Consider the following 26815-nt stretch of genomic DNA (forward strand, 5'->3'; position numbering starts at 1 on the left):
TTTATTCTCAGTAATTCTGGTAATTTGACAAATCAAATCGTGCTATTACGTTCTTTCTTGTTTAGAACATTAAGTTCATTCGAAACTCCATACTTACGAATTCTGGACCGTTACTCATTTTACTAGAGGTCGAGAGGAGAATAAAAAGGCAAAGAGCTCCAGACCATAAGGGAAGATATAAAACTCGACAACAACACAGAAATCACAAACCGTGTACATTAATACGAATAGCAATATAAAGACACGGGAGTATGATAACCACAATAATTCCAAGAGCAAAGTAGAAGTAAACAGATTCCTCCGGTGGTAGATGAAAAAGGAGAATGATCGATATTAAAGTCAGGAATATATCCAGAATTAAAACTGGATGAAGCATATTGACTGATGATTTGAAAGTATGAATTAATATATATAGAAAATGGGAGTGGTGGGAAGTAATGGAACGGAAGAAGTTCATTTATAGTGAAAATACCAGACAAAGTAATCGAGACAAATGATCGCATTTAATTATAGAGATCTTAATTTCCATAAATCCTAAAGAATCAGATCTTATAGATTTCCAAGATTTTCTTTTAAATCCCTTGAATTTCAGAATTTAACAGTAACTACGTCAAAAGTTAAGGCGAACAGTTATTTTCACATTTCACTCTTTTGCGATAGCTTCAGTTATACTCTTCGCATAATCGAAATGTTTTATCCATATTACTCAATGATGATGAAACTCTATTTATCAAATCATATTCGCCATGAAAACAGTTTTATTGTTAGTCATGACCACCTCACTCAAATTTCGGGACGAAATTTCTTTAAAGGGTAGGTACTGTGACAACCCGGAAATTTCCGACCAAATTTAAACTTAATCTTTATATAATTTCGACACGATAAGCAAAGTCTGTAACGTTGAGTCTTATAAATTTTAGAACTAGGTTCATATAATCAATTACCTTTGACTATTCCCGAAGATTCACGAACCAATGTTTGTAAATAAATATGTATATTTATATATAAATGTAAGTACATATAATAATAAAATATAATATAAACATTAAAATTAAATATGTAAAATAGGATATGAAATAATTAAGGGTAATTTAAAATGAAGCTATATATATATAACAATATTAATATATTCATATTTACATATATGAGATAACTAATATGCAAACACAATTATATTACAATACATATATAAAATATATAAAGATTTAAAAATTCAGTATATGGAATTATATAATGTATTATATTCCATAACTAATAATATATAATAATAATATTAAGATATTAAATTTAATTGTTATAGTAATATTATTATTACTTTCAATACTAATATCAATATTAGAAGTATTTAATATTAGTATTCTAATACATAATAAATATATATGAAATTTAATACATACATTTTGTTATAACATTCTATCATTAAAAACCATTATTTAGAAGTATTATTAAAAGTATCATTATCTCTATCCTTATTATTGTCATAAGTATTAATATTATTATTAGTAAGTATTACTATCATAGTTATTAAAATAGATATTAGTATCATTTTATTATTAATAAAATCAGTATTTTTATAATTATTATTATTAGTATTTATTATTCTTAATGTTATTATATTATTATCATTAATTTTAAAAAAATTATTATTTTTATCTTTACTATTAATATTATTATTTATTTTTATTAAAAATAGTATAATAAATATATTTATATCTATCAATCGGTAATACTGATAAATCAAGTAATTATTAGAATCAGATACCAACAAAATCGGTTACAAATTCCTATCAGGGTCAATTCTCATTCTGTCTTTTTGCTTGCTTGAAAAATGCTAGTCGACACTCCTCAATTATAACTCAATTGATCCTATTATGTATTTGGTAAAAGTTATACGTTTTTCTCCACCATCAAAATCAACTAACAGCTGGTACTAGTTCCATTGGTTAAATTAAATAAAAAAATTATGCAGCAGCTCTGTTCTCGGGTTCAATTTTACAAGAGCTCAATTTCAAACGAATTATCAAAATCCTTAAATGCTGTTTTGTTGGGAACCATCTATTTGATCTACTTGCAGGTTCGGAGCCTCCAATTTCTCTTAACGATTCTTAATTCTCGAGTCAAAGTTTCAGTTTCAAAAAGTCAAAGTTTGTGTTCATCGCGAAATTCGTAATCATTTTGATGTTTCTTGATCAATTGATGATTCCAATAGTTTATAGGATTGATTTGGAAAATATTTCGTGAAGGAATCGATATCTAAAAACTTCAAAAAAAAAATCGAAATCAAATTTTTTTCTCTCCTTTAAGTAGCGACAGCAGGTGTTTTTCTAATTATTTTTTTCATTCATTTTGTTAATCAAGAAACTCACTTTATAATTCTCTGATTATTTACAAGTCGTATACAAACACTAATTTAAGTTTAGGATTAGTTTGAGTCGTTTTGGGTTTGAGTTGATGAAGAAGAAGAAGCATAGCAGATACGGGTTTTATATAACTGAAACTGAAAATAAATCAGAAAAGCAAACTTTGTAGGATGGTTAGGAGTGTTAGAGGATAGCAAGTGGTCTAGGGTTCGATCCTGGTTCCTGTCAAATTTTTTTGTTGGGAAAAGCTTCTTGAGGTAGTTTCATTATCAAGATTATTATTATTATTTTCATTATTATTAAATATGCTATTATTATGATTTTAATATTAATTATGGTGATCATTAATAATAAAATTTTGAATGATACTATCTTTATTATTATAAGTATCATTATTAAAATTTTAGGAGTTTCATTGAATAAGTATTATTATTATTATTATTAATATTATTATTTTTGTTATTATTATGATTAGAATTAGTATTATTATCAAAATAACACCAACTATTATTATTATTATTATTATTATTATTATTATTATTATTATTATTATTATTATTATTATTATTATTATTATTATTATTATTATTAGTATTAGTATTAGTATCATTATGAACTTATTAGTATTATTAGAATCATTATTAACATAAGTATTATCATTATTATCATTATCATTTTTATTATTAGTATTATCGTTATTAATAAGGTTATTATTTGTAGGACTGTTATTAGTAAATCATTAACATCAAAACTATCATTTTAACAAATAAATAATTGGTAGATAAAACCTACTTATTATATATACTACAATTATATTAATATTCCAGAAAACTATATAAATACATATTACACTTTTCTTATATAAATACTTATATTAGATAGTTTTAATATAATACTTAATATATATATATAGTATTATATTAAAACTATCTAATATATATATATATATATATATATGGATATTAAAATATAACTAAATGTATAGTTATTAATCATTTATATATATATATATATATATATATATATATATATATATATATATATATATATATATATATATATATATATATATATATAGTATTATATTAAGACTATCTAATATATATATATATATATATATATATATGGATATTAAAATATAATTAAATGTATAGTTATTAATCATTTAAATATATATATATATATATATATATATATATATATATATATATATATATATATATATATATATAGTATTATATTAAGACTATATAATATATATATGGATATTAAAATATAACTAAATGTATAGTTATTAATCATTTAAATATATATATATATATATATATATATATATATATATATATATATATATACACACACAAAATAAATATATAGATAACATATAATCTAAGATATAAAATAAGTAAACGTTTTAAATAAAATTTAGTATAAATTCTATATAACTATAAATATATAAATACTATATATATAAATAAATGAATGAATGTGATTTCCATTATATTTATTAATAGATATACAAATGATATAGGTTCGTGAATCCGAGGCCAACCCTGCATCGTTCAATATAGTCATATGTATTTTTACTACAAAATACATTAGGTGAGTTTCATTTTCCTTTTTACCCTTTATATTTTTGGGCTGAGAATATGTAACGACCCTACTTTTTCCGTTATCTTTTACCGTTAATTATTTAACGACCGTTAACTGTTATTCGTGCCACGTTATTTCTATGACCTATACTATTATTTTTGTAATAACATATTAATTATTATGTGTAAAATGCATAGTTGTATTCATATTTTAAATTACACGTTTCTACGTGTCGTGGATTTCTATCTGGCAAATCTTTTCAGTTTTCAAACCAACGGTCAAACTTTTGGGATTTTTAAATCCTAATTATTTTAAATATGATATTTTTATATCATATGAATATATATAGTATTTATATATAATTTTCGTCGCGTATTTGTTATCCCCCCGAATTTTCAATCGCGTAATCGTGTTTTCGCGTTTCGGGTTTCGATCGGGCATTCGGAACACAAGCACTTTATCAAAACATGAAAATGGCCCACAAATGGGGCCCACCTTACCCCATTTGGCCGAATACCCCTTAAGGGGGGGGGGGGTTTGGTTTTTTTTTTTTTTTTTAAGTCTTTTCCCATTTTAATTCATTTATCACTACTTCATTTCCATATTTCCCTAAACCTAAACATCCTCCTCTATCCCTTCTTCTTGTGGCCATCTCCCAACACCTCAACATCATCATCAATTCACCAAAAATTATTGCTTGGATCATAGGGCTTTCATCATCATCGCTTTCCTCTCGTTCTTCTCTACACGATCATACCACTTGATTATTGATTAGGGTATAAACCCTAACCCTAGATTTTTAATTTTTCTTTATTTTTCTGTATTTTGATGTTATATTGATAGTATGATGCTTACATGTTATTGTATTGATGATTGTATGCGTAGAATTGCTCGATTATACATGTTTTCGGTTTGATTGAATTGGGACAGCAGCATATTCGTTCATTTTCGATTATGTAACTGATATAAAAGTGAATTTTAAGTGTTTAGATGAGTTCCTCTCATCAAGACATTAATTTTAGATTCTGGATTCATGTCATTTCGATTCCCGGAACTCTAGATATGGTTAAAATGGTGTTTTGTTAAGATTGAATTGTGAAAATGAATTGAACCAGGTTTGGTCCGACTTTGTGACCACTTTTAGAGTCTTTAAGGTGTGTTAGTGTGTTAGGATTAATGATGGGATGAACTTTCTTGTTCGGGTCATCTAAATCCGAGCCACGGATCCCCGTTGTGGCTAAAACGTGTTTTTGAATGGATTAAAGTTCCAAGTGGTGTAATGGCTGATCATCACGACTTGGTTACTATTCTTGCTGTGTTTTTGAGTGCACCAAAGTGTAGGGTGGTTTGATTAGGCAGAGATATATATAAGGCTCGTCGAAAACCGACACCCGGGGCTCACGATATGACCCGATGAACTTTTAATTAAAACTTATGGTTAATTATTAAAACTTATGATATAAATAATGATTTTCATTATTATTAAATTACTTATGATATAAAAAGTAATTATTATAATTTAAGACTTATGATATATATTTATTATATCATTTAATAATTACTTATGATTTAATTAAACATTTTAATTAAACTTATGATTAATAATACTTTTATTATTAAAGGAAAATACTTATGATAAGTATTAAACTTCTATTATGAGATTATTATTATAAGACTTATAATAATGATTAATTAATTATTTAATTATTATAAGGCTTAGTTATTATTTAATTATAATTTAATTATTAAATACTTATGGTTTAATAATTATAATTAGAAACTTATGATATGATTAATAATTCATTATTAATTAATAATACTTATGATATGATTTAAAATTTATTATTAATTAATAATACTTATATTATGACAAATATTTAATTAATTAATTAAATACTTATGTTATATTAATTATATCAATTAAACTTATGTTAACTTTAATGATTCATTTTAATTTAATTAAACTTATGTTATGACCTAATTATACATATTTAACTTTAATTAACATTATAACTTATATTATTATTACAACTTACACTATTAAAATTAATGTTGACTATGTTTGACCGAGGTTGACTTTTGAGTTGACTTTCGGTTGACTTTGACTTTCAGTTGACTTTTGTTGACTTTCTAAATAAGGAAACTTTCCTAACTTAAAACTTTCTAAAAATAAAAACTTTCTAAATTTGGAAACTTCCCAAAAATAGAAACTTTCCTAAAATAGAAACTTTTCAAAAATAGAAACTTTCCAAAAATGGAAACCTGCTAAAAATAAAAAATTTCTAAAAATAGAAAGTGTGTGTCCGTACGCTGTTCCGATCAAACCGATGCATGTTGAGTATTGTTCTATGTCTACTTGCAACATGTACAATAGCTATCATACTAAGACTTGACCTAAGTTAGTTATTTATATCGACCTGCTTTATTTATAGGTCGGCGTTGTGATCATTCCTGATCACTTTACTTCGATTGCTGTTCGCTTATTTGTGTGGTTACTTTGTTTGCTATTAAGGTGAGTTATAGTCCCATTTATCTATTTTAAATCTTTTGGGATGAGAATACATGCAATTTATTTTATATTTTGGACAAGTAGAAGTTGGTTTAAATTATTCATTGTGAGTCGAACAAAAATATTCCCTAATCTTGTAATTGTAATTACTGGTTTCTACTGGTGAACGCGAATCCTACGGATAGATCTATTGGGTTTGACAACCCCATTACGAGCTAGTCGCGCTAGCAATTTATAATCGGAATATTTAGTACTTCGTATTTAGTTGAAGATACACTTGTTCGGTGTATATTATTTATCGTGTTTGGCAAGGGTAAATAAATGGTTAAGTGGTTACCAGGTGGCTCACGGAAAATGGAATAATGTTTTTATATGTTTTCTAGCATATAATTTTGTGGTCCAAAGAGGAGTTTTTATGTTTTCAAACATAAATTTTTATGGTTTAAATTAAATATTGTTTGCAATATTAAATCTATACTTCACTCAACATTTTTGTTGACAGTTATTCACATATTTTATTCTCAGGTTCATGATTGATTGTTTCCGCTGTGCTTAGAGAGTCTGCATATTTATGATGGCAGCTTTTGTTAAACATTAACTTGCATTCTATTTTGATACATATAATAGGGGATGCTGTTGACTTTGTTTTGGTCAACTTTTGGTTAAGTAATAATGTACGATTTTTCTAAACTTACATATTTTGGTAGGTTTCCTTTATAGGAAATGATTTTTAAATAAAGAATGCAAGGTTATTTATTAAATTCATATAGAGTTTTGATCAAGCTGTGGGACTAAGATAACGATGGTCGTCAAGTGTACTTTGACGGGTCTTTAAAGAATACATGCGCAATTTTTATAAATTTTTTACAAAATAGACACAATTAATTGAAACTACATTATATGGGTGAATGATCGAAGCCGAATATGCCCCTTTTTGCTTGGTAACCTAAGAATTAGTAAACCGATCTACTAATTGACGCGAATCCTAAAGATAGATCTATTGGGCCTAACGAACCCCATCCAAAGTACCGGATGCTTTAGTACTTCGAATTCATTTTACATCATGTCCGAAGGATTTCCCAGAATGATAGGAGATATTCTTATATGCATCTTGTTAATGTCGGTTACCAGGTGTTCACCATATGAATGATATTTTTGTCTCTATGCATGAGACGTATATTTATGAGAAATGAAAATCTTGTGGTCTATTAAAATGATGGAAATGAATGTTTATGATAAACTAATGAACTCACCAACCTTTTGGTTGACACTTGAAAGCATGTTTATTCTCAGGTATGAAAGAAATCTTCCGCTGTGCATTTGCTCATATTAGAGATATTACTTGGAGTCATTCATGACATATTTCAAAAGACGTTGCATTCGAGTCATCGAGTTCATCAAGATTATTATTAAGTCGATTATAGTTGAATATATTATGAAATGGTATGCATGCCGTCAACTTTCGATGTATTGAAAGTTTGTCTTTTAAAAACGAATGCAATGTTTGTAAAATGTATCATATAGAGGTCAAGTACCTCGCGATGTAACCAAATGTAATGTATTCGTCTAGATGGATTAGGACGGGTCGTTAGAGCATGACTTAATGTAATATAATCACGTTGATCAAGTGTCATTATATTATACTAACTCATGCATCAATTTCCAACACTACTTAAAAATCATTCATAATTCAAACTCGAATTTTAAAGAAATTTAGAAACTAAAGTAGTTTCCTTTATGATGTAATATAGATAGCACGAAGAGATAATTAATATCGGACGAGATATTTATGAAGATATCTTCAGAAATATTGAGGATATTCATAATGAAAGATACGATATTATCTTAGAATTTTAGAATCAAATTGTGATGAAGAAATTCATTCACAATGATTTAAAGCAATTAAGTAAGGTATTCGCTAAAGATTTCATCAGAAACAGAATCATCAGGATTCTTTGAAGGCAGATTTAGTCTTTGTGATTTGTCCATAGCCTCCTTCATGGTTTGCTCAATTCGTTTTCCAGTTTCAAACCTTCCCTTTTGCCAACATACTATTCTTTCATCATCAACTTCCGACGGTTAAGTTCGTTTACAGTTTTTGCTGCTTAATTCAGCTTTTTCAACATTCCGAGTATTAATTCGTAGACTGGTGCTTTTCAAAATTTTAGGATGGAAGTTCATAATTCTAAGAGATAAATGTTATATGTATTCATATAACTGTTGATGTAGAAACGTTGCGAGATTTAAAATACTGACTTGCTAATTCCCGGTAATTGGTATGGTCATTCTCGTTACAAGATGTGGATGAGTATATGATAAGGTTTTAATGAATATAATGATTCTTCGGAAAGTCGGAGATCAATGAAGTTGCTGATAAGTTTACTGCTAATATGGTGGAATATAAACGGTTCCCCTGTAACGATGATGAAACGCAAACTTATATAACAAGGTTATAATAAGGCTAATCTGAATGAAAAGTCAAAGTTGACTTGCTGGAGCTGTGATAAAATTGACTAATTTGGAGAGAGATTGTAAAGTTATTTTCAGTAATAACAACGCCAAAGGAGCTAGAACAGATACAGGTTAAACGTTTACTCAGGTTCCGAGTGTTTTCAGGCGCATACAGTAGATGAAGTGCGGTTGGTTTATCCTCTCGATTGAGGTGTTTTCAAGAATCATGAAAGGTTTGAACGCAGATTGTAATCGTCAAGATATAAATGAGGTTTAAGATGATATCAAGTGGCAAACTTGAAGAATTGTTTAGTTTCATATATTATAATCAATATTTTAATTTATTTTAATTTTTCAATGTTGGTAGTCCACGGTCGATAGTCCACAATTAACAGTCTAATAATTCATATATAGTTTAATATATAATATTCGAATTGATTAATACGTATAGTGACCCGTGTACATGTCTCAGACTCGATCACAACTCAAAGTATATATATTATTTAAGAATCAACCAAAAACCTGTATAGCGAACTCTAGCATTACAGCATATAGAGTGTCTATGGTGATTCCAAATAATATATATAGATGCGTCGATATGATATGTCAAAACCTTGTATACGTGTCCCGATATTTAAAGTGCGTAAAATAAATAACAGAAATTAAATGACGATAAATAAAATTGCGAGAATTAAATTGCGATAAAGTAAATTGCAATAAATAAATTGCGATAATTAAATTGCGATAAATAAAATGTACTACGGAATTAATAGTTAGCTAGGAACAGTTAGCTAGGATTCTTAACAAAATTCCTCATAGTTAAATTGTCTGTTTCTAACAAATTTTATTTTGTCCAATGTTTTCTTCATTATGCCACTTGTTGGATTTTTATAGGTCAAAATCCAAATATAAAATTGAATGAAAATGATTATTCTGTGGTGAACGGATTCGTAAATCTGTGGATGTAAGTAGGATAGTAAATGAGTGTTGAATCAAATTGGGAGAATGTACAGTGCAACTTATTAATGTGAAATCTAAATATTTCTCGGGTATTACCTACCCGTGAAAATATCTTCACTATTAACAGTTTGTACAAAAGAATTTTTAATTACATTCTTTATGAAAACATATATACATATATATTTTCTTCAAATGTAACCATGCATTTAATTAGTTAATATGATATTAATCTCATTTGATTTATCGTTAGAACTAGAATACATAATCTCTAAAACATTAGAGATTACATAATCGTCATGTCGAACGAACATAAATGCTGTAGAATGTCATGTAGAATGATGATTATGCTCGAGGTACAGATTGAGATGTTGAGGCATGTGATATTGAAACTTGAGTTGTTGGTGGTACTGGTGTTGCCGGTGCTTTTGTTGATGCTGGTAGGTTTTGCACCATGTTTTCCAAATTAATTACTCGAGCGCGAAGATCGTTGACTTCTGCTATTACACTGAAATGATTATCGGTTGGAATGAGTGGATGAATAAGGTTTAGAATTTTAGATAGAATATAATCGTGACGAGATATTCGGGAAATGAGAGTGAAAATGGTGTTTTGGATTGGTTCGCCGGTGAATGCTTCAAGTTCTTCGCCCAGAGGACAATATGGCAGCTGAAAGGGATCGCTTCTACTTGTCTCCAATGATTAAGTAGACTACGAACTCATCAGATGAATTGGGGATGGAAGATTGGTTGATTCATTCTGGTGACACTACTTTTGGAGCTTAGGTAAACATCCATGTCGGAATATCTGTCGAAATAACCATCGGAATAGCTATCGAAATCTGAGGGACTCGAACTGGTTGAGGGATCCATCTCGTATGATCAGATGAAGGATTTTCGATAAGAAATAGATTATAGGATGTAGATTAGTACCCTGCAATACATAATTTACATATGCATATATAATACTAAAATCCCATAAGTTACAGAGGAATATACGGAAGTTGTCAGGCGAAGTCTACAGTAGCAGATACGCTAAGATTTGAATTTTGTCTATACAATATTCATGCAGTCAATGCAGTAAAACGTGTCTAAACTAAGAATGATAAGCAGGTAATTTCCGACAAGAAATGATAAGCAAAACTTTTGACATGCAGACATGATCAAAATCCAGACTCACTAATTCATCTAAACAACTATTAATTAGACACACTAATGCAAGACCTGGTTCGCTAAGACCACCGCTCTGATACCAACTGAAATGCCCCGTTCATATACAATATAAACGATTCACAATAGTTGATTACATCGCGAGGTAATTGACCTCTATATGATACATTTTACAAACATTGCATTCGTTTTTAAAAGACAAACTTTCTTTACATCGAAAGTTGACGGCAAGCATACTATTTCATAATACCTCCAACTATAATTGACTTAATAATAGTCTTGATGAACTCGACGACTCGAATGCAACATCTTTTGAAATATGTCATGAATGACTCCAAGTAATATCTCTAATACGAGCAAATGCACAGCGAAAGATTTCTTTCATACCTGAGAATAAACATGCTTTTAAGTGTCAATCAAAAGGTTGGTGAGTTTATTAGTTTATCATAATCATTCATTTTCATCATTTTAATAGACCACAAGAATTTCATTTCTAGTTCTCATAAATATACGTCCCATGCATAGAGACAAAAATCATTCATATGGTGAACACCCGGTAACTGACATTAACAAGATGCATATAAGAATATCCCCTATCATTTCGGGAAATCCTTCAGACATGATAAAAAAACGAATTCGATGTACTAAAGTATCCGGTACTTTGGATGGGTTCGTTAGGCCCAATAGATCTATCTTTAGGATTCGCGTCAATTAGTAGATCGGTTTACTAATTCATAGGTTACCAAGCAAAAGGGGTATATTCGGCTTCGATCATTCACCCATATAATGTAGTTTCAATTACTTGTGTCTATTTCGTAAAACATTTATAAAAGCAGCGCATGTATTCTCAGTCCCAAACATATATATTGCAAAAGCATTTAAAAAGGGAGCAAATGAAACTCACCCTACAATATTTTGTAGTAAAAATATTCATACGACGATACTGAACAATGCAGGGTTGGCCTTCGATTCACGAACCTATATCATTTATATATTAATATGTATCTCATTTAATCACCTGAGTTTAGTTATATATAATGTATTAAGATTAATATATATATATATATATATATATATATATATATATATATATATATATATATATATATATATATATATATATATATATATATATATATATATATATATATATATATATATATATATATATATATATATATATATATATATATATATATATATATATATATATATATATATATATATATATATATATATGATTATCTTAAAATATGTCGTTATATAACTAATACTTTATTTGGTATATAATTTTAATAATAGAAATTTGTAATATTTTTATAAAAATAATAATACTAATAATAATAGTAAGTTATTTTATTTTTATAGTAAAAACAATAATATTGATAATAATGCCTAATACTAATACTAAGTAATAATAATACTAATTATGATAATAATGATAAAACTAATAATTTTACTAATAATAACAATAATACTAATGTTTATATTAATAACTATAATGATAATAATACTCCTAATAATAATGCAAATACTTATGATAATGATAATAATGAAAAGAATAATAATAATAATAATAATAATAATAATAATAATAATAATAATAATAATAATAATAATAATAATAATGGTATAGCATTAATAATTGTAGTTATACCTCAAAAGGAAAGGATTACAAAAATAAACTATCTCAATCCGGGCTCGAACCCGCGACCTCTCGGTTAACCTCATACACTCCAAACCATCCTTCTAGCTGTTTCAGTTTCTGGTAATATACGAATTATAAATTCTTTTATCCTATTTTCGTATTCATCTTCTTCATCACATCATGAAATCATCATCAATATCAACATCAAAATTGTTAACTTTAAGATCATCATCTATTTAATCACCATACAGTTCTCATCATCATCCTTATATCAACCTCATCATCATCATATCACCATGGTACGTTTATGTATCTCGTTTCATTCCAGACAACAGAAATTGATTCCCAACCCAATAGAAAAACTGAATTGGGTTACTTCCCACTAGCAAGTAGAACTATGGATCGGTAATAGGGCCCAAGAGACTGCAGCAGCCCAAGATTTATTCAGCCCTAATTGATTAACTTGTCTACATTGCAAAACAAATAGGTCGACAGAAAAATCAAGGGGTGGGGTTCTCTGGATGTCGACAGAAATGAAAACGACTATATCAATATATCATTCCATTCGTTATAATCATCATCAAAATTATAACAATCCCCCATCTCATTATTATCAATCATGATCAATCTATTCGATCCTAATAATATATGTGATCAATATTTCGTTCTTCAATTATGATCATCATTCTTTGATGATCATACCATCATCATTGTTTGCGAAAAAAAAATATAAATTAGAAACAGAAAAAATAGTCTCCTTAAACATTAACTCACTCCTACTCATCATCTTATTCTCTAATCAACCTCTTTCATTAAGAATGTGCTTGGTTTATACTTGTGGATCAACAGATCGATGGAAACGGGACTTCCAAGCATCAGTTCAATCGAATTTATTTGGATTGTGGCCCATCAGTAGTTTATCAAGCCCACCATTTGATTAGCCCATGTAGCATTAAAGATTTTAGATTTGAGTTGAAACAGAAACGACACAATTCAAACTGCATCATCTACCATCATCTTTATATAACTTTAATCAAAATTCAACAAGTGGTTGTGGTGGGGTTATTTGTTTATTAAATATCGACCACTCCTAAAGGAAGAAAAACGCAAAAAGTCACTCAATATTCCCACTACATGCTTGACCAAAACAATTAAAGTGTGTGGTCCCAATCATCAAATAACGGTTTCTATATTCCTTACATATTCAAGTGGGGTATTTTGGTTTGGTAAATGTCGGCAGAGTAGGAAAAGGAAAAGCACTCCAAAAGTTGATATCCTAATTTATGGTTCGAATTTAAAATACACAGGAGCATTCAAGTGTGGTAACAATGAATAAGAATGAAACAGGAAGCAGTAGTAAAAGACTTGCAGCAAAACCGAAAAGAAGGAGAAGAAAATAGAGTGACAGAAAATAAAAAGAACAATATCACAGCAACTTTTCAAGGTGATTTAGCGATGGAGGTTTTGTGATGTTGGAACAACAAAATGATGGTTGTCATGGTCAAGAGAAAAAAATATAGATGTAGCAGGAATAAGAGCATGTATGTTGGTGATTGCAGGTGTTGTTTGATCGATTTAGAAATTAGAAAAACAAATAGAACTAGGATGATGGTTCATTGTGGTGATCGTTTGGATCAAACAAGAAACAACAAGGATGGCGATCGTGACTTGCGGTTTGTAGGGAAATTGTGGTTGTTTGGGTTTTGATTATAGAAGAGGAAGTAGTATTCCACATAGTGATGGTGTTCGATCATATTGGTGATCGTTGGTAAACGAAAGTAGAACAGGTACACATATATAGTAGTAACATGTTGAGGGGTTCGGTGGTTATATTAAACAGAATCAGAAAACAACATAAAGATATAAGCGTAGTAGCGTTTTGTTTATGGAATTGGTAGTGATGGTTGTCTAACATGGTGGGTGAGGTTGTCGACTAAGGTAAGGGTTTTGGTGATGGTAGTGTGCCAAAGAAAAAGGTTGTAGGGTGTTCATCATGGTGACGGTCGGTGATTGGGGTGGTGTTGTAGATTTGTAGATTGGAGAGGTGATCTAAAATAATTGAGATGGTGAGATATAATATCTCATAGGCGTACATATATCTATATAATATTTATGTAAGAGTAGGTGTGATGATGAAGGAAAGAAGACTAAGCGTAGTGGTTCAAATAATTCCTCAATCATAATCACTTATCACGGGTAGTTTGATTGATAACAGAAATATAATATTAAATAAAATAATATATATAATAATAAAACGTGTTCAATTACACACAGTGAATGGAAAATCATAATTTAAATATCAAGTATAGTGTAGCAGCCGGGTAATTGGATTTATCTATGCTGATATCCATTATTAAGGATATTATTTCATGGTTCATTGCTAAACAGTTTACAAATAAAAGTCTTCGGTAAAATCCCATATTTTTAAATTAAATGCTTTTATTTATTTTAGTCATTACGGTATAAAATTGGTCGTTAACTGTTTAAAATTATTAAGTAAAAATTAAATTAATTATTAACCCTCAACCCCAAGTAAAATATAATAAGTGTTAAAACTTAACAAATATATTCCAAATATATATTTAATAAAGCTATAATTTATATAACTCATTTTCGGATCACCGTTTATTTTAAAAAAACCACATAAGTTCGAATTTGACTTACTTAATGTCGATCGAATGACATATAAGTGTTACAGTCGTTTACTAAATAGATTCGGAATCTCAAAAATATATTTTTAATATACTTTACTCATATAGATATGTTTTAAATAATAATTATCATAATATCATATTTTTATTTTATTTTATATGTTTAGTTTTAATAACAACAACATATAATACTTCAATTTATATTTTAAATTATTATTATATTCATATATTTTAATATTTATGTATCTATTTACAAATAGTGGTTCGTGAATCGTCGTGAGCAATCGAAGGGCAAATGAATATATAAATCAGTTCAAAAATGTTGTGACTTAATATTATAGACTTTTCTTATCGTGTCGAAATCGTAATAAGTTTAAGTTTAAATTTGTTCGAAAATTTCCGGGTCGTCACAGATAATATCGTCAACATAAATCTGGACTAAAATAATGTCGTCATCTTGAACTTTTGTGAACATAGTACAGTCTACCGTACCCATTTGATATCCTTTTTCGATAAGATAACTCGATAATCATCCGTACCAAGCTCTAGGAGCTTGATGTAAACCATAAAGGGCTCGTCGTAATCGGTAAACTTTGTTAGGATGAAGATGATCTTCAAAACCCGGAGGTTGACTGACATATACTCGTTCGTTTAGCTTGTCGTAAAGAAATGCACTCTTAACATCCATTTGATAAACTTTGAACTTCATGAAAGAAGCGAAAGTCAAGAAAATGCGAATCGCTTCCAATCTGGCAACAGGAGCAAAAACTTCATCGTAATCAAAATCTGGATCTTGCTGATAACCTTTAGCAACTAATCTTGCTTTGTTACGGGTAACATTGCCATCTTCGTCGAATTTGCACTTCCAAACCCATTTTGGGTCGATTACTTTCGCACCTTGCGGCTTAGTAACTAGCTTCCAAATATCTAGAAAATTGAATTGCTGAATTTCTTCTTGCATAGCCATGACCCAATCAACATGCTTCAAAGCTTCTTTTGTAGTCTTTGGCTCAATTCTTGAGATATGACATGAGTACTCGTAATATGCAACAGCAGCTGTCATATGAGCATCAACTTGACCATCAAACTGAACTTGTCTTCTTGTCCTAACGCATGCATTTGGATCTCCAATTATATTTTCTCTAGGATGAGCAGCTGTAGTTCTGGGAACTGGGTGTGCGGGAACAGGTATCTCATGGTGTAGATTCGTGGTATCTCCATCTTCAGGATTATCAGAATTCTCACTTGAAATATCAGATCCGCAGGTATCGTACACTGGATCAATGACTGTAGGTAATGGAGTTGGAGTAGGTGCAGACATTTCTGGCTCGTTCTGTAAATCAAACAGCATTTGTAACTCTACTTCATTCTCCGTCTGATCTGGAGCAAGATTAAATGAATCAATCAGCTCATCATAGTTGTAGATCCAAGGATGACTTTTAGTAGCAATCTTTGTGTAATTCCGTTGGACGTCAACTTCAGACCATTCTTCAACACATCTCGTCTCATTGTTGAAAACTCGCTTGTTAGGAGAACTATACCCTAGAAACACTCCAATAACCACTTTGGAATCAAACTTACTTCCTGGTTTTCTCTTCAAAATAGTACACGGGGCACCAAATGGTTCTAGATGCTTCAAAGAAGGTTTTCTCCCATGCAATAATTCATAGCACGTTTTACCTAGTCGTTTAACAGTTAAAACTCGATTCATAGTGTAAAAAGCATTTGCAACAGCTTCACCCCAAAAATGAACAGGTAGAGATGAATCAGCTTGCATAGTTCTAGCAGTCTCAATCAAAACCCTATTCTTTCTTTCAGAAACACCATTCATCTGTGGAACGTATGCAGAACTGAACTGCATATTGATACCTTTTTCAATACAGAAACTTGCAAGATACTGATTCTTAAATTCTGTACCATTATCGCATCGAATCTTTCTAACTTTTGAATTAAAACCTGTCTCTAATCGATTGATTAGCACTTTCAAATTCTCAAACGTATCAGACTTCTCTTTCAAAAACATAACCCATGAGAATCTTGAATAATCATCAGTTACCACCAGACAATACTTACTACTATCAATGCTTTCAAAACGAATTGGACCAAATAGATCTATGTGCAACAACTCTAGCGGAGCAGAGATTGGATTATACTTCACCAACTTGTGTGCTTTCTTGCTCTGCTTACCCTTCTTACAAGGAACACATGTTCTTGGAATCTGAAATGAACGAAGATAAACACCTTCTACGAGATTGTTGTAAACCAGATGGTTCATCTTCCGAAAACTTAAATGACCCATGCGTATGTGCCATGTAATAGAATCTTGTTCAGTCGCTTTAGAAACAAAAGCTTGATGATGTTCAGAAGTTGTGGATTAGAAACATTCATAACTAGCATGTATAAATCAGCTTGTTGAGGAGCCTTCATCAAAATCATTTCAGGAGAAATCACAAACTCTGGTTTCAAGATATAGCTGAATTCGTCATCAAATGCTACTTTGAAGGATTTTTCACAGATTTATGAAACTGATAACAAATTATTTGCAAGCTCTTGACAATAGTTCACTTTATCAAAACTGACTTTATCATTTTTCAATAAACCCTGAACTGAAATATGACCACCCTTATCTCCAGTAAATGCAACATAACCTCCCTTAATTGGGTGTACATCTGAAAGAAGAGATAGATGTCCAGTCATATGTCTCGAAGCGCCGCTATACACAATCCAGGTGTTGTATGCAGGTACCCTGGTTCCCTGCATATCACATTAGGAAAATTAATTGATAATGGGAACCCATGCCCGGAAGACAGTAGGTTGTCCATTAACACCCATAGCTTGAACTTCCATCCATTTCCCGTTTGAGTTCGGTGAAATCTCATCATTAGAAAGCGTAAACTTAGACAGTTTAGAAGTAGCAATATTGCTCTTCTGGTTTTCCACATTTTGCTCATCTTCAGAGCGATTAGCTCGTGGTCTGGTATGAGAAAAATATTTTCGACGACTAGCTTTTTGCGAAGGCGATCGTGCCTTTGACTCAAAAACTCTACTGTGCTCACTTGATTTGGAAACTCTTGCCTCAGTATCCTGTTTAGGAACATTAATCTTCACAGGAGAAATTGACCTATTGACGTTCTTTCTCTTATATTCTCCATAGACAACCTTTGTCGTATGATTTGTAACATGAACTTCATCATTAACAGGTGAACTTTTTTTTATGAGCATAAGATGATCTGAGATCATCATATGTGAGGTTAATCTTCTGTCTTGGTGATCTATATCTTCTAGGACAATTTGCAGCAATGTGTCAAAAATAGCACAACTAAAACATTGACGAAACTCCCTATGTCCTCTAAATTTATACAAGTTATTAGAATTTGAAGATGACGGATCTTGTGTTCTTACTAACACAGGAGAATCATTTGTTTTATTTCTTGGAACAGGTGTCGGTGTAACAGTAGGAACTGGTCTATTAGCAAATCTAGGATTTCTCAAAATTTTAACAGGACCTTTCGGTGTTCTAACTCTACTTGTCTTAGAGTTATCTCCTAACTCAGTTTTCCTATCTTCCTCATGATCTAGAGCACCTTCAGCAGTATCATCAGAAGTTGTATTCTTAGTTGAACTACATTTTTTATTCTTTTCAACATAATCTTCATAACTAGGAGGGATACAATCTTCTGGTCGACCGTCAACTACGTTAGAATTAATAAATATGTTCTGAAAAGGAGGAGATGCAGAACTATATCCAATACCCTTCCCCTTGGTGTCATTAAGTTCCACCATTAATGCATTCCATTCTGACGCACTTGCCCAACATTTCATTTTGATTGAAATTGCCTCTAAATCAGCTTTAATGCATTCATTTTCTTTCTTTAGTTCATTAATTGTGTCAACATGTTTAATTAAAGCTTGATTTATGTCAAAGTTATAATATTTAAGATCATGAAGTTGTTTTTTATAAACTTTGATTTGCTATTTCAATTCATTTTCAACCTTAGTGGTCACATGGTCAGCATGCCATTTTTCTTTCATCTCCGCATATGCCTTAGTTAGATTATCTATTGTTACCTTAGATTCAGCGCATTTAACACATTCAATAACAGAAGATGGATCAGAAGATACCTGTTGAGCGTTATTTGATGAGGAAGTCTCAGCCATAAATGCAAAGAAATCTGTCTTCTTACCATCATTGAGCTCATCTTCTGATTCTGACGAGTCTGTAAGAAACTCTAATGTATCTGCATCTTTACCCAAATGAATCTGCTCAATTCTGTCCCATATATCCTTAGCTCTTATCAAACCGGAAACCTTTTCAAGATCACTTTCTGATAAGCACATCTTCAGTAAATCTACTTCTTGCTTGTTCAATGCTTCAAACTCAGATTGATTTACTCCAGTATGATCAACTTTATCTTCAGCCTCTGATTTTGACGCCTTTTCCGAATCATCAACATCTGAATTTACACTCACAAGATCTGAACCTTCACCCATAAGAACTAACATTTCCAATTCAGTAGCAAACATTTTACCCCATTTGTCTAGTTCCGTATCAGAATCAACCAATGTCTCTTCACTCTGATTAGCCTCTAGACTTTCTTCAAACACAGAGGTATCACCATAGTTATCCTTCCAACTGTTGAAGTAGAAGACCTCTGACGATGTTGGTGAATGTCATAACCCGACCTTAACCATAAGGACGAATACAATAACATATGATTTCATCGTGAGGTATTGACCTCTATATGCGACGTTTTTCAAAAACTGCATTCGTTTTTACAATACAAACCATAGCTTTTATTACATATACAAGGTTTAAACAACATATTAATGATTATCGTTTAGCGATAATCTTAGACTTACAAACTTTACATGTAATAATAACAATACGACTTCCAACATATTTTACATTACAAATCCTCCGATATGCAGTTTTATTTTTGACACAAATATGCATACTCAAGATCTTGCTTAAATTCAACATGTTGCAGCGGAAGCTTTTAGTTATCACCTGAGAATAAACATGCTTAAAACGTCAACATAAAGTTGGTGAGATATAGGTTTAATGCCGGCAGCGTTATGAATATAGACCACAAGATTTCATATATAAACGTTTTAATAAAAATATTCTAAGTTGTTGAGCACTTGATAACCATACTTAACATTTAATCAACGTCGCATATTCCCTTAATTATGAAATCTTACTACACCGTACCAAGTGTAGTCACCGAAACGAAGTACTGTGCAACCGTTGAATACTGGTCGTCCAGTCCGGTTGGGGTTGTCAGGCCCGATAGATCTATCAACAGGATTCGAGTTTACAATACTGCATGTAAATAGTAGTTACCAAGTTACAGGGAGATATGCCAGTGGTACAACTCAACGTAGAATATATAATTTTAATCACTTGTGTCCATAACGTAAATCATAAAATGCATGTATTCTCATCCCGAAATATTTAGAGTTTAAAAGTGGGACTACATACTCACCTTTTCCTTGAAGGTATTTAACTCGACTTGGTCTCCGATAGATATCACGAACCTAACCATATATATAATATATCAACATATTTTCTTTTCAAGTAATCGTTACATATATATATATATACTTATAATACTTTTAATATTTTCTTAGTCCGTAGTTAGCAGTCTGTTGTTAATGGTCCACAATTAGTTGCTCAATAAAATAAATAAAGACCCCATCGTATTCGTATTGATCAGAATTAATCTCGACCCATGGTACCATGTTGTCAAATGACGTGTTGTGTACATAAAGTACCGTGTTGTCAGATGACGTGTTACGTACAATCATGAGGTCTTATGATTAATCTTCTCGTGTTGTTTACGGGTGGTCCTGAAATATATAAAATCAAATCATAAGTAAATATATATTAAATATTATGTTAATTAGCCAAGATATGATTAATCCGATTTTGTCATAATATGATATATTACAGGTTTTGAAGTGTTTTAAAAATCAAATTAGAAGGATCTATTTAGTTTGCGAACAGGTTTGAAATCATTCAAACTATGTTCTTGTTGTTAAAAATTTTATAACACAAAATAAGATAGCTATATAAATATGAATCGAATAAGATTATGAATAAGGTTACTACCTCAAGTTACTTGGATAAAGCTACTGGAAAAGATAGAAAATAATCTTGATCAAACTTTCTTATGATGATTATAGGTTGTTCATGAAGCTAGTTCTTCGTGAGTATTTGCTGAGATTGTGAAGACTTAGAGTTCCTAAGAGTGTGTTTTTGGTTAGAGAAATATGGTTGTAAGAATGGAATAAAAAACCAAGGTGATGGTGATACTTATAGGACAGTCTGGTTGTTGAGGGAACAAGGACAAATTATTGTGTTGAATTTTTGAGTAATAATGTATGCTAGCTTACAAATAAGATTTCCTCTTATCTAGGGCAGATTTAAGGCTGATAAGGATATTAATTTGATGTGTATTTACCAATAGTAAATACGTATAGATGATGGGTATGATACGGTAAAAGAAGCTCAAAATCGGGCTTTTATTTTGGGTCCAACCGGGCCAAAAATAAAATTTTAAGACATTTTTAATAAAGCAATGTTAGCCCAAAGCTGACCTGGCAGCTCGACCCCAGCCAGGGGCTCTGCCCCTTGGACCCCGCCAGGGGTTGCCACCCCCGAACCCCCGTCATAATCAAGATAAGTTCAAACAAGTGTGCACTCCACACTTCCCCAAACTTGTTCGATATTTATCAAGATTATTTTGGTTACAAATTAATCCCATTACACTTAAATCATATTGGTGACATAAATCACAACACATTATAGATTGTAAGTATATATGTCAAAGAACGTTACATATAGTTATCGTTTTGAAAACTTAAGTTAGTGGTCTCAAAGTATACTTATAACTCATTGTTGTTAGTTCACAATGAAATGTTAAACCATCCTTAAATCATGTTAAATATGTATAGATATGTACATATACATAATCATATAATTATCGTGTGTTATATAGTTCGTGATATCATCGGTCAAATTGGACGGTCAAACGTTGTGTAAAACTTTTTTTTTTAAAAAATATAAGTCTCAACAGTTTGGATTGCTTATTATGTTGATAAAGTTTAATTTATTTAAATATTAATCTCATAAGTATAGAACGATCGGAAAAATTCCGGGTCGTTACAGTACCTACCCGTTAAATAAATTTCGTCCCGAAATTTTAAAATTGTACCTATTTTGCGTTCTCGGGAAACAAATGTGGGTACTTTTGTTTCATCTGATCCTCTTGTTCCCAAGTAAACTCGGGACCCCTTCGAGCATTCCAACGAACCTTAACGATTGGTATGTTGCTCTGCTTGAGTTGTTTAACTTCACGGTCCATGATTTCGACTGGTTCTTCTATGAATTGTAGTTTCTCGTCGACTTGGATTTCTTTAAGAGGAATGGTGAGGTCTTCCTTTGCAAGACACTTCTTAAGGTTTGAAACGTGAAATGTATTATGTACTCCGGCGAGTTGTTGTGGTAATTCGAGTCGATAAGCTACCGGTCCAATGCGTTCGATGATCTTGAACTGGCCTACATACCTTGGGTTCAGTTTACCTCTTTTTCCAAAACGTATTACACCTTTCCAAGGTGACACCTTTAACATAACCATGTCACCGATCTGAAACTCTAATGGTTTCCTTCGGACATCGGCGTAGCTCTTTTGGCGACTACGGGCTGTTTTCAATCTCTCCTTGATTTGCACTATCTTCTCAGTAGTTTCATGGATGATCTCGGGTCCAGTTAATTGTCGATCTCCTACTTCGTTCCAACAGATAGGGGATCTACACTTCCTTCCATACAGTGCTTCGAATGGTGCAGCTTTAATGCTCGCATGATAACTATTATTATACGAGAATTCTGCTAATGGTAGATATTTATCGCATCCGTTTCCAAAATCGACCACACATGCCCTAAGCATGTCTTCAAGTGTCTGAATTGTTCTTTCACTCTGCCCGTCAGTTTGCGGATGATATGCGGTACTCATATCCAAACGAGTTCCTAGGGCTTCCTGTAGTGATTGCCAGAACTTTGATGTAAATCTACTATCACGATCGGATATAATGGAAATAGGTATTCCATGACTTGAAACAATTCCCTTTATGTACAGTCGTAATAGTTTCTCCATTCTATCCGTTTCCTTTATAGGCAAGAAATGTGCAGATTTGGTGAGTCGATCAACTATTACCCAAATGGTGTCATAACCCCAGGCAGTCTTAGGTAACTTTGTGATGAAATCCATGGTAACACCATCCCATTTCCATTCTGGGATTTCTGGTTGTTGAAGTAACCCTGACGGCTTCTGGTGTTCTGCTTTAACTTTAGAACAAGTTAAACATTCCCCAACATACGTTGCAACGTCTGTCTTTAAATTAGGCCACCAATAATGCGTCTTAAGATCTTGGTACATCTTTCCAACTCCAGGATGTATCGAGTATCTTGTCTTGTGCGCCTCATTCAATATCAACTTCCTTAATCCACCCAACTTCGGTACCCAAATACGGTTTGCAAAATATCGAATTCCGTCTTCCCTTATAACGATTTGCTTCGCATACTTCTTCATTATTTCATTTCCTATGTTTTCTTTAGTAAGAGCTTCTCGTTGAGCCTCTTTGATTTGTGAGTTGAGATTCATGCGAATTTTTATGTTCATCGCTCGTACTCGAATTAGTTCTCGTTCCTTTCTGCTTAAAGCGTCGGCCACTACATTCGCTTTCCCGGGATGATAGCGAATCTCACAATCGTAGTCGTTTATCAGCTCGACCCACCTACGTTGCCTCATGTTCAGTTGTTTCTGATCGAAAATATGTTGAAGGCTTTTATGATCAGTAAACACAGTGCATTTAACCCCATATAAATAGTGTCTCCATATCTTCAATGCAAACACTACTGCTCCCAATTCTAAATCATGCGTTGTATAATTCCGCTCGTGAATCTTCAATTGTCGAGATGCGTATGCTATAACTTTCTTCCGTTGCATAAGGACGCAACCAAAACCTTGTCGCGAAGCGTCACAATATATCTCAAAATCATCGTTCCCTTCAGGTAACGATAAAATAGGTGCTGTAGTCAACTTCTTCTTCAGTAATTGAAATGCACTTTCCTGCTCAGAAGTCCATTCGTACTTCTTCCCTTTTTGCGTTAACGCTGTTAATGGTTTAGCTATTCGGGAAAAATCTTGAATAAACCTTTTATAATAACCAGCTAACCCCAAAAATTGACGTATCTGCGTTGGTGTCTTAGGAGTCTCCCATTTTTCAATGGCCTCAATTTTAGCTAGATCAACCTGAATTCCTTTGCTACTAACAACGTGGCCAAGAAATTGCACTTCTTTCAACCAAAATGCACACTTAGAAAATTTGGCGTATAACTGTTCTTTTCTTAACAATTCTAATACCAACCTTAAATGCTGCTCATGCTCTTGTTCACTCTTGGAATAGATAAGAATATCGTCAATGAAAACGATAACAAACTTATCTAAATACGGACTACAAACTCGATTCATGAGGTCCATGAATACAGCTGGCGCATTAGTCAACCCAAACGGCATAACCAAAAATTCGTAATGACCGTAGCGTGTCCGAAAAGTAGTTTTTGGAATGTCTTCTTCTTTGACACGTAATTGATGATAGCCCGATCTTAAGTCGATTTTCGAGTACACACATGATCCTTGCAGTTGATCAAATAAGTCATCAATTCTCGGTAGTGGATACCGATTCTTGATAGTTAACTTATTTAATTCACGATAATCTATACACATCCTAAAAGATCCGTCTTTCTTCTTGACGAATAAAATCGGAGCTCCCCACGGTGAAGTACTTGGTCGTATGAATCCTCGGTCCAGTAATACTTTTAACTGACTCTGAAGTTCTTTTAACTCAGACGGTGCAAGTCTATATGGAGCACGAGCCACTGGTGCAGCTCCTGGTACTAGATCTATTTGAAATTCTACAGATCTAAATGGAGGTAATCCCGGCAACTCTTCCGGAAAGACTTCAGGAAAATCTCTTGCCATAGGCATGCCATTGATGCTCTTCACTTTTTCCTTCGTTTCGACTTTATTAACATGTGCTAAGATAGCATAACACCCTTTCTTCAAGCACTTTTGAGCTTTCAAACAACTAATGAGTTTTAGCTTTGAGTTACCCTTCTCTCCATAAATCATTACTGGAGTTTTATCCTTACGAGGAATGCGAATTGCCTTCTTGGCACACACAACTTCAGCTCTTATTTTGGACATCCAGTCCATGCCGACTATTACATCAAAACTTCCTAATTCTATGTGTAGCGACCCGACCAAATCGTCATTGACGGCGCCGTCTACTTAGGTCCCGTTACGTGGTCATAAGTCTTTAAAACAACGTTTGACCAAAAGATATGTCGCATTTATTTCAAATGTAAAGGTTGTTCAAGTTTACAAGAATTGTTCCACCACAAGTTACGATACAAAGTTTTAAGTACAATTGAAACTTATGCGACACAATTTAAAAGTATGCAAAAGACGCTCCATGTATGCATATATACTCGACATCCCATGCAAGTATCAAAATAATGAGCGGAAGCATGTATCATGTATCGTTCAAGGACCTGAGAAAAACATAGAAATCTGTCAACGAAAACGTTGGTGAAATCATAGGTTTAAGTAAGTAAGTACAAGTGAACCACAAGATTTGCATCAATGAATTAATAGTAATACATTCCAAAAGTTTGTTTCACGAGCACCCAATTATCAATGCTTAACATTTCCTTCCATTGAACCCCATCACTTAGTGCTAGAACATACACTATTTCTCGAAAATATATTTCATTCGTAAACGGTAGCGAACCGTTTGAATGAGGGTTTGTCAAACCCATATGGATCCATACAACATAAGTTCTCGCTTACACCCGGCAAGTGTAACTAATGATAATCGAATTGAGGATTTTTGTTCTAAACTCGTATGTAGAATGTTTGTTTTCCTGTACTTGTGTTCACTTAGTAAAGAAATGTTTATGTTTTCTCATCCCAAATGTAAGTTCAAAAAGAGTAAAAGTGGGACTATGATCTCACCTTGAGTGCACGAGTAGTAAAGTACTTCGACAAGTAAACGTGTGCAAAGAACAGTGCTAGTCTTGACCTAAACAATAGGTTTGTATCAATAACGGTAAACACGATAGGTCAAGGATGTTCAATTAGTCCTATGGCTCGTTAAGACTCGATCATAATAGCATGTGAATCAAATTGTCATGTTTCATGCAAGGTACAAGTATAAAAACATGTTAGAACGATTGCACAAATATTTGGTTAAGTTTGATTAAAAGTCAAACTTTGGTCGGTCAAAGTCAACGAAAGTCAACACGTTCGGGTCGGGTTCCGAACTATTTTTCTGAGGTTTTTAATCATATATGAACATGTTAGAACAAGTTTCATGTGAATCGGAGGTCCGTAGTATGCCAAACATTTTCCATA

This window comes from Rutidosis leptorrhynchoides, chromosome 10 (genome assembly GCF_046630445.1).
Source record: "Rutidosis leptorrhynchoides isolate AG116_Rl617_1_P2 chromosome 10, CSIRO_AGI_Rlap_v1, whole genome shotgun sequence".
Lineage (NCBI taxonomy): Eukaryota > Viridiplantae > Streptophyta > Magnoliopsida > Asterales > Asteraceae > Rutidosis > Rutidosis leptorrhynchoides.